This window comes from Talpa occidentalis, unplaced genomic scaffold (assembly GCF_014898055.3).
Source record: "Talpa occidentalis isolate TD23 unplaced genomic scaffold, MPIMG_talOcc4v2.1 talOcc4.9, whole genome shotgun sequence".
NCBI lineage: Eukaryota > Metazoa > Chordata > Mammalia > Eulipotyphla > Talpidae > Talpa > Talpa occidentalis.
In genome coordinates this window covers 12,278,945-12,290,685 of record NW_023605305.1, presented here as the reverse complement: position 1 = coordinate 12,290,685, position 11,741 = coordinate 12,278,945, and the positions used below count along the sequence as shown (strand labels likewise).

Genomic DNA, 11,741 nt, shown 5'->3' with positions numbered 1-11,741 from the left:
CTGGGGGTGACTGTCACCGACCAGGACAGGGAGTCCAAGAGGAAGAGCAGAGTTTGGGGTATGGGTGAGAGAAAGTGGTGAATTTGTTCTGAGTTGCTATTCAGTAAGCGAAGCACCATGGTCCAGGTACTGGGCACTTTACTCCAAACCTACCGGCTCATTATAATCCTATCATTGCCCCGACTTTACAGATAATGAAACTGAGTTTCAGAGAAGTCAAGTCTCTTCCCAAGGTCTCATACCTGGTGAGTGGCAGGGCCAGGATTTAACCCACCTCTGCCTGCCTCTAGGCCTGGTGGGAATGGAAATTGAGGTGGGATTTTCAATGTTCCCGTCAGGAACCCCAAGTCTGATGTGTCCAGTTGTCAGCGCTGGGCTCCTGAAAACCTGGGAAGGTGCAGATTATGCCCCTCAACCTGTTCTCCTCTTGCCCTCAGAGAAGCCTTGGGGATTTCAGCCCTTCTAAACTCATCCTTGGTCAAGCTCACCTTGGGCCAAGCTCACCCTGCTGACCCACGAGGTCTGTGGGGCCCACTCTCCAGCCCCCAACCAGGTCACCTCCTCTCACAGAGCCTTGCTCAAGATGACCTGAGAGACAGGTGCTGGGTTCTGGCTTGGCATCTTGGGGGCACATGAGAAGCAATGGAGTGAGAGAAGGATAGGAGGGGGGATGTGTCTGGAGAGCTTGCCACCCCTCAGAAGGGAGCTAGTGAACTAGAGTCACCAAATGATTGATAAAAATTGCAGCAAGGGTTTTCATGTTTGGGGCCTAGTGTTGTGCTACCAGCCCTTCTTACTTCCCACCTTACTTGGTCCTCACAACAACCCTGTCACTTAGGTCCTATTACTGTCTTCATTTGACAGAGGAGGAAACTAGGGGCCCAGAGGGGTTTACTGACCTTCACAAAGCCACACAGCCATCAGGAGCTTGAATGCCCATCACAGTTACTCTTCCTCCTCAACCTGTCCCCCTCTACCTTGGTGGGTCTGGTAGCTCCAGGGCTCAGGAGAACAGAGGTGAGTTGTGGAGTCGGGGGACAGGGTTGGTGGGTCCAGACTCCCGGAACTGGTGCTGAGGCTGAAGGGGGAGGCAGACGATCCGGGTTGTAGTCTCCACCTGCCCTGGTCGGGCTGTGACCCTGGACGTGCTGTCTCCGCTCTGGGTTCAGTGCTCTTCTCTGTGTGAAGTGCTCATTTGGCTGCTGTTTGTTTCTTCCTAGATTAAAAGGATGTCATTCTAAGAGCCTCCCACAGGGGGAATGTTGTCAAGGACCCAGAGGCTGGACGGCAGGAGCTGGCGTGTGCACCTGTTCTGTGCCCCAGTTTGGGGGCTTCAGGTCTTGTGAAACTGCGGTTTCTGGGACCTCAGCTCTGACGGCTGCTGCACAGAAGCCACTGGAGGGCGCGCTGTCCCCACAGTTCTGCCGAGCTCCCGCCAGCAGCTCTGGGCACTGAGGAAGAGGAGGCTTCTGAGTCGGAGCCCGCGCCTGGGAGGCCTGCAGGCACAGCCGGGTCCTCTCGGGCCACAAGGTCAGCAGGCCCAGGCCCTGGGAAGGGTGCACGGGACTGACCTTCACTGCTGGGTGGAGGTGTGCTGCTGACACGGTGAACTCTGGGCAGACTGCTTTGTCCCTTCCAGCCTCCGTTTCAAAAGCTGTGAAATGGGGACAGCTGTGTCTGCCTGAGGAGCCTGCTGTGGAAATGCTGTGGGGAGGGAGAGACAGCTCAGTGCTGTGAGGACTTGGGTGTTCTCTGTGCCAGAGAATCTCTTGTTATTACTATCAAAGAACCCTCGGTGGCCCTTTTCAAGGAGGATACTGTGTCTGGTCAGGGCCCACCGTGACCTGAGTGGCTCAGGCACTTTCCCTAGACACCTCCTACATATCCTCACAACAGCCTCATGAGGTACGAATTATGATCCTCCCATTTCAGTAGATCAAGTCCAGACCCACATAGGTGACATGGGCAGTGGTGAAGGGGGGTGGGGAGGGCAGACCTGAGATTCAAACCCACGTCTGTCTGCTCCACACCCTTGCCTTCAACAACTATGAAACCCCACCCTGTCTCCAGCCAAGGCAAGGGGGTCTGGTATATCCCTCTACAGTCTCTTGGGTTTCAGATGAAAGTCCTTTCTGTAATCCTTTGAAAGTGTGGGCTCCCCTTCCCAGCGCTCTCCCATGAAACAATATGTCCTTGATATGGAAACACATTTCAGTGGGGTCTGAAGTCCTTGAATTGACTTGCAATTTCCTCTCCCCTTGGACTTGTGACTGCCCTCTGAGGAGAGCTGGCCTGGGATGCAGGTGGCATCACCTGCCACTTGACCAAGCTCTCATGAAGAGTAATTGGCAGTGGGTAGAAGAAACTCAAGTTAGGGGCTGTTCTCAGACTCCCCTAGATGTTCGGGGTTCAGGTTATCTGTTATGAGGGAGAAACACACTTTAGGAGATGGTCCAGTTGAAGAGCTTCTAGTTTTTTTCAGTGTTTATTTTCTTTCTTGATGAGAGAATGATTGTGTTATTTGCACAGTTGTAGATAAACAGAAGGGTGGCCTAGTTTTCACAATTTCCATTCTCTCTGCCCTTCCTTTAGCTTGAGAAGGATGGAGAGAACAGCCAGGTGATCTCTAGACTCTTCCAACCTGGGGAGCTCTTGGAGTCCCAGCGTTATGGAATTCTGGGTTGGGAGAAGACGTAGAGACCAGACCTGCCTAAGGTAGCCGAAGGTCAGTGACAGGTTGGGACCAGCATCTGCCTGTTCTCCTGGGCTTGTGCCAACACATTTTGCTAAGTCATTTGCCACCTGGAGTGTGATTAGTTTAGAAAACCCAGACAAGGAGAGAAGGGATGGGACAGCGGAGGCGGACAAGGAGGTGCTGACCTTGCTCTTTGAAAGCTCTAGTGGGGAGTTGATTGTCTTCATCTGACGTCAGCCCCTGGACAAATAATGGCCACGCAGAGCAAATATTATGAGAGTAAATGTGTAAACACAGGCTGGCGGCAGTTTCAGTGTCAGAAATAGGCCGAGGACTCCAGGTTCTGCCAGCCCAGACCCCCTGATGCTGCCACTAAGTAAATACTGGGGAAGCAGGACCTGCCAGCAAAGATGGGGTGTGGGCTCCCCCTGAGAAGCTGCAGTGGGGCTGAAGGGCAGTTAAGAGGCTTCTGAGAGAAGTGGGAAGAAGCAGCTTGCCCAGGAACTAGGTGAGAATGCCCAGGGATGCAGGAAGGGAAAGAACTGTCAATTATTGAATGCCCAGACCTGATGGAGGACTTTATAGAGATTCTTATTTAATCTCCCCAGGAGCCCTAGGGATGGATTTTTTTTATCCCTGGTTTTACATGAGGATGCAGAGCTCAGAGAGGTTGAGTCACTTGCCTTCAGTCACATATATAGGAAATGGTGGAGCAGGGACTTGGACCCAGGTCTTCTGCCCTAGAGTAGTTCTTGGGCAAAGTACTAGTCAAAAAGGAAATACCCAGACCTAGAGAACTGGGGTTCTGGTGTGGACCTGGGAGTGGTACTTCCAACAAACACCTTGGAGGAAGGGTGTCTTTGCCACTAAGATGGGGAGTAATTGAGCAACAGCATGAGTTAGCCAACTTCTGTAAATGGATAGATAGTAAATATTTTAGACTTTGCAGGCTTTACAGCCTATTGCAACCATTTAACTCTGCTGTTGCAGTGTAAAAGCTGCCGTGGACAATTCACACCTGTGTGTATAATTGTGTTCCAACAAAACTTTATTGATAGAAGCAGGTGGTGGGCCAGATTTGGCCTGTGGTAGCTCACTGACCCTTGCTCAATCCACAGTCTCTCCAGCAACCCTGTGGGGGGGGTCCATTCTGTAGATGAGAAGACGGAGGCCTAGAAAGTTGGCCATCCAGAGTAAAACAAGGAGTGCATGAAGAACTGACTTTAGAACCAGACCTCTTGATTCCTAGCCCAACAGTGCTGAAAAGTGAGAAGCGCTGATAAGAGTGCTTGGCCTGCATGGATTGTTATTGTTTAATGAAAGCAGACACTGCTCATCAAGCTCATCCATGTGCCAGGCAAAGTCGTGAGTTCGTATCAGCTGTACCCAGATGTTGAATGTCATTGTCCCTGTCACTTGGGGCTGTCACAACCTCCTGGGAGGTAGAAAGGCATCTGCATTGTGTCAAAACCAGCTTATCTGGAGGGCTCCCACATACCTGATGTTCTACAGCTGGACAACGGGGAGGTGGAAGCTGTTGACAAGACACATTTGTCTTTCCATTCTCATGTTTGCGTGCACACATGTGCGCGCGCACACACACACATGCACACGCAAGCATACACTCCCAAAAAACACCAAATGATCAGTCCGGTGGTCTCCTGGTCACTGGTAGGAGAACACAGATTCCAGGACCTGGAAATGATCTGTCTGGTTTACATGCGACATCCTCGCTGAGAGCACGAACCGGGGAGCTTCCTGTTGTGGGGATAAGAATGTTGGACTTCCTGTTGGCCTAGATTCCACACCACCCTCTGCTGGGTGGCCTTTGGTGTCACTTTCCTATTTCATAAATGAGTGTAATTTTCCTAATTCACAAAACAAGTGAGAAACACGTTTGCCAGTTATAAGCCATTTGTTCATTCCTTCATCCACTCACTCACTATATTCAGCATCTACCAGGTGTCAAGCACAACGAGATCATCTTGATTTAAAATTCTACAGATCTGAGATATAATTCTTCCTAATCCTGAATAGGAATCAGCACATAAATGATATGTATTTGGGTCAAGGATGCCTTGGACTAAGATTTCTCTCCAGGTAAAATGTTTCTCTCTCTTTTGCATAAAGCAGGTCTTGGCAAGAATGCACAATCGGCTCCACCCCATCCATTCATCAATCCATCCTTCCATCCAGCTAGCTTCCTACCAGTCCCCCTACATTTGTATGGTTCTGGCCAATCATCACATATCTGGGTGCAAGCACAAGGGGATCCAGATGTGTCACCTTATTCCCCTCTCAGGGACCCTGTTACAAACCTGCGCTGTTACTTCTCATGGGCACCCCGATATTTCCTGGGGACTCATTAGTGAAATAGATGGGTGGGAGAGCAGATGTCCACCCCGCCCCACCCCCTGGACACTAAGGAAGCAGAGATAGACATAACAGGAGATAGACATAACTCAGGCCGGCCGCGCCACTGAGCAGGGGATGTGCAGGCTCAGGGAATGCTGGCGCCCTGCCCGTCCCGGGCTGCACCTGGGTCCCCCCCTTGCCTTGGGCTCTGCTGCCCAGTCCTCCATCATTCCTCATTTTCTAGCCACTTCCTGAGGTTGCTCTTTCAGCTTCCTGAAGATTCTGCGGGTTCCCAATAGCTTTCCAATACATTCCTTTTTGCACTCCTGAGACAGACTCAGGTTCTGCCCCATGCACCCATCACTCTGACCAATGTATCCTCTGAGATACTCTTAATTTCACCATGAGGAGGCTGAGGCTCAGAAAAGAGAAGTAAGTTCCTTGGGGACAGCCCCAGATCATGAGCAGCAATAAGATTTAATGCCAGGTGTGTCCGAATCCAGAGCCCACTCTCTCAACCCTACAAGAAGGAAGGGACAGCAAAGCCTTCCCGGGAGCAGGCACTGAGCTGGGCACATGTTCTCAACAGTGCAGCCAGGGGCAGCTCACCCACTTAGAGATATGAAAAGTGAGGCCCAGGGAGACAGATAACTGATTTGCAGGTCTCAGAGCGGAGATCAAACTGAGTTCACCTGACTCCAAATCCTGTGTAATTATGCAGAAGTGGGCAGTGAGGCTTGGATTGGCGGGGGGGAGGCTCCCCTTTTCCAAGTCTGCAGCGTTCTGATCTCTGCCCTTGGTGCTCCCCCTGCCAGACCCTGAGCAGTAGACCCCCACTCTGGCCATTGGCACATAAGCTCAGGGGGCAGCCCCTGGAAGGAATCCTCTTCCATGGCCCGGTGCCAACCTCAACCCCACCGGCAGTCTGCCTTGGTCAAGGGCCGGGGGCTCACCACACGGCTTCTCTATGCCTCGAGGCCTGGAAACCCTCCTTTCAACAATTCAACAAATGCTTATTAAATTCCTGCTCTTGCCAGGTCTTCTTAGGTGCTGGGGACACATCTGTGAATGTGAACTTGGCTTGGCCAGAGGGGAGAGATGCGCCCCAATCCAGGCCTCCCCCTCCCCATTTGGCCTCCCTCTTCCTCCATCTTCGCTCCCTCCCACCCTCCCCCCTTTCCCCCAGCCTCCTTCTTTCCAACCCCAGCCCCTCCCCAGCCTCCCAGCCTCCCGGCTCACCGCCACTCACCTCTGCCCCAGCCGTTCTCTGAACTTCTCCTGCAGGACCAGGCTTTGGGCTGTGCTTCTGGACAGATCTCCATTTCTCTGGGTCTCGAATAAGCTTCATATGGACAGTGTGAGAGAGAGGGGTTTGGACTACCTGTCATTGAGGTTCTACTTGCCTACAACCTTCTAGAAAGCCCCCAGGTATGCATAGAGATCAGCGTCTGGGTGGGGACAGAGGCTAGACTTTCTGGACTGCACTTTGGTGGTAGAGAGGAGGCTCTGGCATCAGGAACCGAACAGATGGTCTCTCTGGTGAGGTCTGGAGGGTGCAAACTCTCCTCGACCTAAACCCACAGCCCCGTGGGCGGAGGAGCCAAGCAGCCTGGGCCCAGGTCACTCACCCCATGACTTACATTCACAACCCTGCTCAGGTTCTGGGTCTCACCCTTCACCCCAGTTCCCCAGTTTCCTTTGCCTCTTCTGGTCCTGCCTCAGCCTCCTGATCTCACCAGTGGTCTCTCCTGCCCCTGCTTTCTCTCCTGCCCTCTGTGCTCTGTGGCATATTATTTTTCCAGTCCCTGTAGTAGTCCTGGGGTCCTCTCCGTTCCTCTGTCCCCTTCCCATCTTCATTTTCTCTACAACATTTTTTCTTCTCTGTTTGTCTCTTAATTCTCATTGTCCTCACCAAAAGGGTGCAATGGACAGCATCTGAACAGAGAAGTTGAGGAACGGTGAGGACTCTAAGCCCTCGGTACCCAAGAAGCTCTTGTCATTTTGTCCTCACAACACAGATGCCCTGATTTTCCTAGTGGGATGTGGCCCTGGGAGACCCTCAGCAACTTGTCCTTTGAGGTTTATAATGTTGCATAATCTCGCCTGATCCTCACAGCTACCAATAAGGTGGGGTGCACACTCATGTCCCCATTTTCTGGGTGGGGAAAATGAAGCTCAGAGTAAAGAGTGACCCACACATGGGTCTGGGGCCAACACTGACTCTGGGACCTCGATACTGGACCAGAGCACCCTCCTCCCAGATGGGAGCACTATTTCCATTGATTCTGGAAAGCACAGGGCTGCCAAAGAGGGTACTGGTAATGGTTCCCACCCAGCCCCCACTGCAGTCTCTGTGGGAATGTGGGAGAATCAGCACCCAGTTCATTCACCCCAAAGCACTGCTGTAGCAAATTTGGAGCAGAGGCTGCTGTTCTTCGAAGCCGGTAGAAACAGGAACCTGCTCTGAAGAGACTAAGGGGGAGGGGGAGGCTGGTGAGAGAGGCTGAAACCTCCCACCCTGGCACTCAACTCAGGAAAATGCCCAGCTGAGCCCAAAGAAGCCTGTTTCATAGTGCCCATCCAAGAGCTGGCACCATGCATGCTCTCCAAGCTCTGTCTCCCTCCAGGGTGACGGCAGGAAGGCCCGTGTGTGGCCCAGGATTAGCGCCCTTGTTAGTGCCACGGAGCAGGTACAGTGAGTGTTGAGCACCCAGAGAGCAGAGGTCTCGCTGTTGACCTTCTTATCCCACAACAACTTGAAGGAGTTTTGCCCAATTTGAAAAAGCTGTGAAATTTAAATTTGATTTATTCTACTCTTGGGAAAAACAAAACAAAACAAAACAAAACAAAAACACCGAGAAGCTAATAAACTATTTATTCAAAAAAACCTCGTGGGTAATGGAGTTGAAACTGGATGTGAAGCCAGAAGCTATTTATATGTGCTCTTCAGCCTCACATCATGTGATGTCAACGCCCCCATTTTACAGACGGAGGCTCAGAATGGTGAGCGACTCACCCCTTCTTGGATATTGGATCCAGAATGGGAACCCAACAGTGAGGGTCCAGAACTCACATTCTTTTTTTTTTTTTAAAAGATTTATTTAGTTATTTATATAAGCACTGGGTACAGTCAGAAGCGTGGGAGGGTGAGAGAATTCACCAGAGCCAGAGCAGGGAATAGAACAGGCAGACTGACAAAATACACTGCTGAGGGGAGCAGCGGGCACGGCAGGAGAGGTCTGCACGCCATGTGGGACCCTCGCCAGCAGCCGGGGATCTAACCTGTGCTGCAGAGACTGTGGGCAGCTTTGCAGCCCAGCGCTCAACCGCTGCACCACCAGGGGAGGCCCCCAGAACTCACATTCTTAACAGCATGCTCAACTATTATGTGCTGAGAACTCTGTCTACACAGCTCTTCAGTCTCATCTTAATTCTGCTAGATTAGAAGATGGAGACTTATTAGAGCTGGCCTGTGTGGGCCTCTCCTCTGTGGCGGCCACTTTGCAAAGCACAGCTCTCATATCGTTTCATTCACCCTAGCAGCGCAGTGGGAACGCCCAGTTTTATAAATGAGGACGCAGAAGCTCAACAATAAGGTTCAAACTAACCTCAGAGTAGTGTCCAAGCTCCTTAGCCTGGCATGGGAGGCTTGGGAAGGCCCTTGTGATTGCCCTATGGAGCGAGCTCCATAGTCTCATCAGCTCCCTTGTCCCCTCACACCCAACCTTCCAGCTCTATTTGCATTTCTCCGAGAGCATCTTGGCATTTTGTGCCTCTGAGTTTTTGCAAATCCTGATCTCTCTACCTGGCATACCCTCTTTATTGTCTAACTCCTATGTCTCCTTCAAACCCTAACTGGGATGTCACCTCCTCCAGGAAGCCTTCTCTGATTGTTTATACCTGGCTGTTTTGTCCTCCCATAGACTTGGACCCCCTCATTCCCCATATAGTGTGTCTACCTTGGAAGGTAGACTGTCATTTACTGAATTTTAAAGTTGGGAAACTGAGACACAGAGAGGTTAATTCTTTGTCCAAGAACACATAGCTAGTACTGGTGGACCTGGGATTCAAACCCAGGTAGCCTTCCTCCAGCATCCCTACACTATCCTGCTTCTGAGATACTAAAAAGTCGAACTAGTTAGAATGGAGCAAACTCGGTGTATAATGATCAAAATGCAATGATTGTTGATTATTCAAGTGAACAAGTGCTTTCAGAAAAAATGAACTACATGAAAATCCTTTAAATGCTCAGAAGATGGCAAAACAGGTAGAGGGGAGTCTCCCTAAAAGTTTAGCAGCATCTACATCCCCCAACATGAGATGCTGATTGAAATGGGGAGCAGGTATTGTGTGGGTAAGGTGCTGGCTTGGGTGATGTTCCAGATGCTTCCCTGGCGAGGAGGCAAGTGGACAGCTCCCGGGAACAGGTGGGGGTGTTCTGGGGCCACTTCCTCTCCCCTCCACCCTGGCCTGCACCTGGCTGGGCTCTGGATGGATGACATCATGGGAGGGGGGACTTCTGTCCCCAGCCTCGCTTCCAGGATGCATTTTCAGCTCTGGGACAGAAGTTCAGGGGTGACATTTATCTGTCTGGTTTGAATTAGATGCTCGGCTCTGCAGAACCTCTGACTCATTAGCAGTTTCATCGCCCAGCCGGGCGCCTGCAAGATGGTAACATTTTATTATTTCCTTGCCTTTTCTTTCTTTCTTGTTTCTGTCTCTTTCTCCCCCCTCTCTTTATTGCTTCAAATTTCCATCTCATACCGCAGAAATGCAAAGGCTGCCACAGTCCCCGTGGGACATATTCAAGTCACTGGCATCTCTAGTGCCCACACCCTTCATTCTCTTCAGTGTCGCAAGCTCCAGGGCAGGACTTACAGGAGAGTGGGAATCTGTATTTTCTGCCCCCACCCAAACACAATCTGCCCACACTTGGTCCTGTCTCATCAGCTTGTGTTAGTTGCAAAACTAACCTCATGCTGTCTTCTTGCTTCCCCCCTTCCCTGCTGTCCCCCTGTTCTGCAATCTTTCAATCAGAACTTACTGGCCACCCTTGAAACTCTCACATGCTTCCCAGCCTCGAAGTAGTACAATCCTACCTGGCAGCCAAATCCCTTTGGTGGGTACTGACTGCCTCTCAGCCCCCGTCTCCTACACACACAGATTCAGACATATTCGCCTCCTTGGGGTCCTTAGCTTTTTAAGCTTGCTCATGCCTCAGGGCCTTTGTACTTGCTGTTCTTCATGCCTGGGCTGCAGTGCCCGTGTTCCCAAGTCTTTGTTCAGATCACTTTTCCAAAGCTGCCTTATGTGAGAAGACTTTCCTGACAGGCTTCTCTAAAAGACTCTTCTGCTGAGACTCCCAACCAGTCTGTTCTAGCCCTCACTCTGCATTATCCTCCCCAGGACTTACTTCCACAACAAATTAAATCAGGTACTTACTTGCTTGTTTATCTCACAAGCGATTGTAAATGAACTGTGAGGGCTGTCTTATTCAGCACCATTTCCCCAATACTTAGCTCCATGCTTGGCACATAGCTAGAGCTCAATACAAATTTGCTGAGCAGAGAGTATATTCATGGGGCCATTCACACAGTGAATGTCAACTGAAGGTGAGGTGGTTGAATTTACCTTTTTGACAGCCAGTTCCTTGAAGGCAGACTCGTAAGGTCCTCCTCTTCGTCTTTCTCAAGATGCTATTCTATGCTGTGTGATGTCGGGCAAGGTACTTAACCTCTCTTGGCTTTAGTTTCTTCATCTGTAAAATGAGAACAATAATGGGACCCATGTCGCAGGGTTGTTAGGAGCATGACATGAGTCACTGCATGTCAAGGTCTTAAGACAGTGCTTGGCACAGAGTAAGTGCTCATTAAGCATCAGCTATCATTGCACTGCTGGTTTTGCACACAGCAGGTGCTTCAAACGCTAGAAGGGGACTGATAGACATCGAGTCGCCTTGAGCTGAGCCCAAAGAAGCCTGTTTCATAGTGCCCATCCTGGGAGCTGGAGAATGGTCTGATAACATAAACTGAACTGAACTAAGAAACCACATGATGTCGTCAACTCCTGCTGAGCTCGTGGTCTGCTCAACCCCAAAGCCTTTCTTCACAGTCTCACAGCTCAGCCAGCGATGCCTCATCCTGTATTTGTGGGTTTCACTTTACTTTTTGTGGTCTCTTGCTTTTTTTTATGTTCCGGATTATAAAAGTAATATATACCCACTGTGGAAGGTTTACAATGAGCATAAAATTACAAAGGGCAGGAAAAGAGCAGGCTACAAATCAGCATGAATGGTTCGAATCGTCTTGCATAAAATGTTTTTATATATTTATAAAGAGAGGCAGAGAGAGCAAAGGATGCTTGAAAAGATGTTCACGAAAATGTCTGCAGCATCTTTCTATCTGCTTGATTCCCATGTGATTTTTCTATTCTACCTTCTATTTTTTCCTTCGAGCTGTTTTTCTTTATAAGAACAAACATGCACTACCTTGTCAAAAATAAATTTTTCAACGATAATCATTTTAAAATAGAAACCAGATAACTTGGCTCCCTCACTTAAGATCCTGTAAGGGTTCTTCATTCAAGACATTCTCATTGTGTGGGTACTGAGTGCCAGGCTGGCTGTCCCCTCCGCCCCTTACTTTATGGTCTTCCAGGCGCCCATCACTATCTCAGAGTATTGTTCTTTATA

The 11,741-nt window shown here is 50.2% G+C and overlaps 1 long non-coding RNA gene across 1 annotated transcript; it reads right to left on the bottom strand.

The window, feature by feature from the left end:
* Positions 1–1,199: 1,199 nt before the first annotated feature.
* On the bottom strand, positions 1,200–10,844 carry LOC119235723 (uncharacterized). Its single transcript, XR_005122900.1, has 3 exons — positions 10,682–10,844; positions 6,300–6,392; positions 1,200–1,216 (listed from the first exon to the last, which is right to left on the bottom strand). It is a non-coding gene; the product is annotated as an uncharacterized LOC119235723 (long non-coding RNA).
* Between the last annotated feature and the right edge of the window lie 897 nt (positions 10,845–11,741).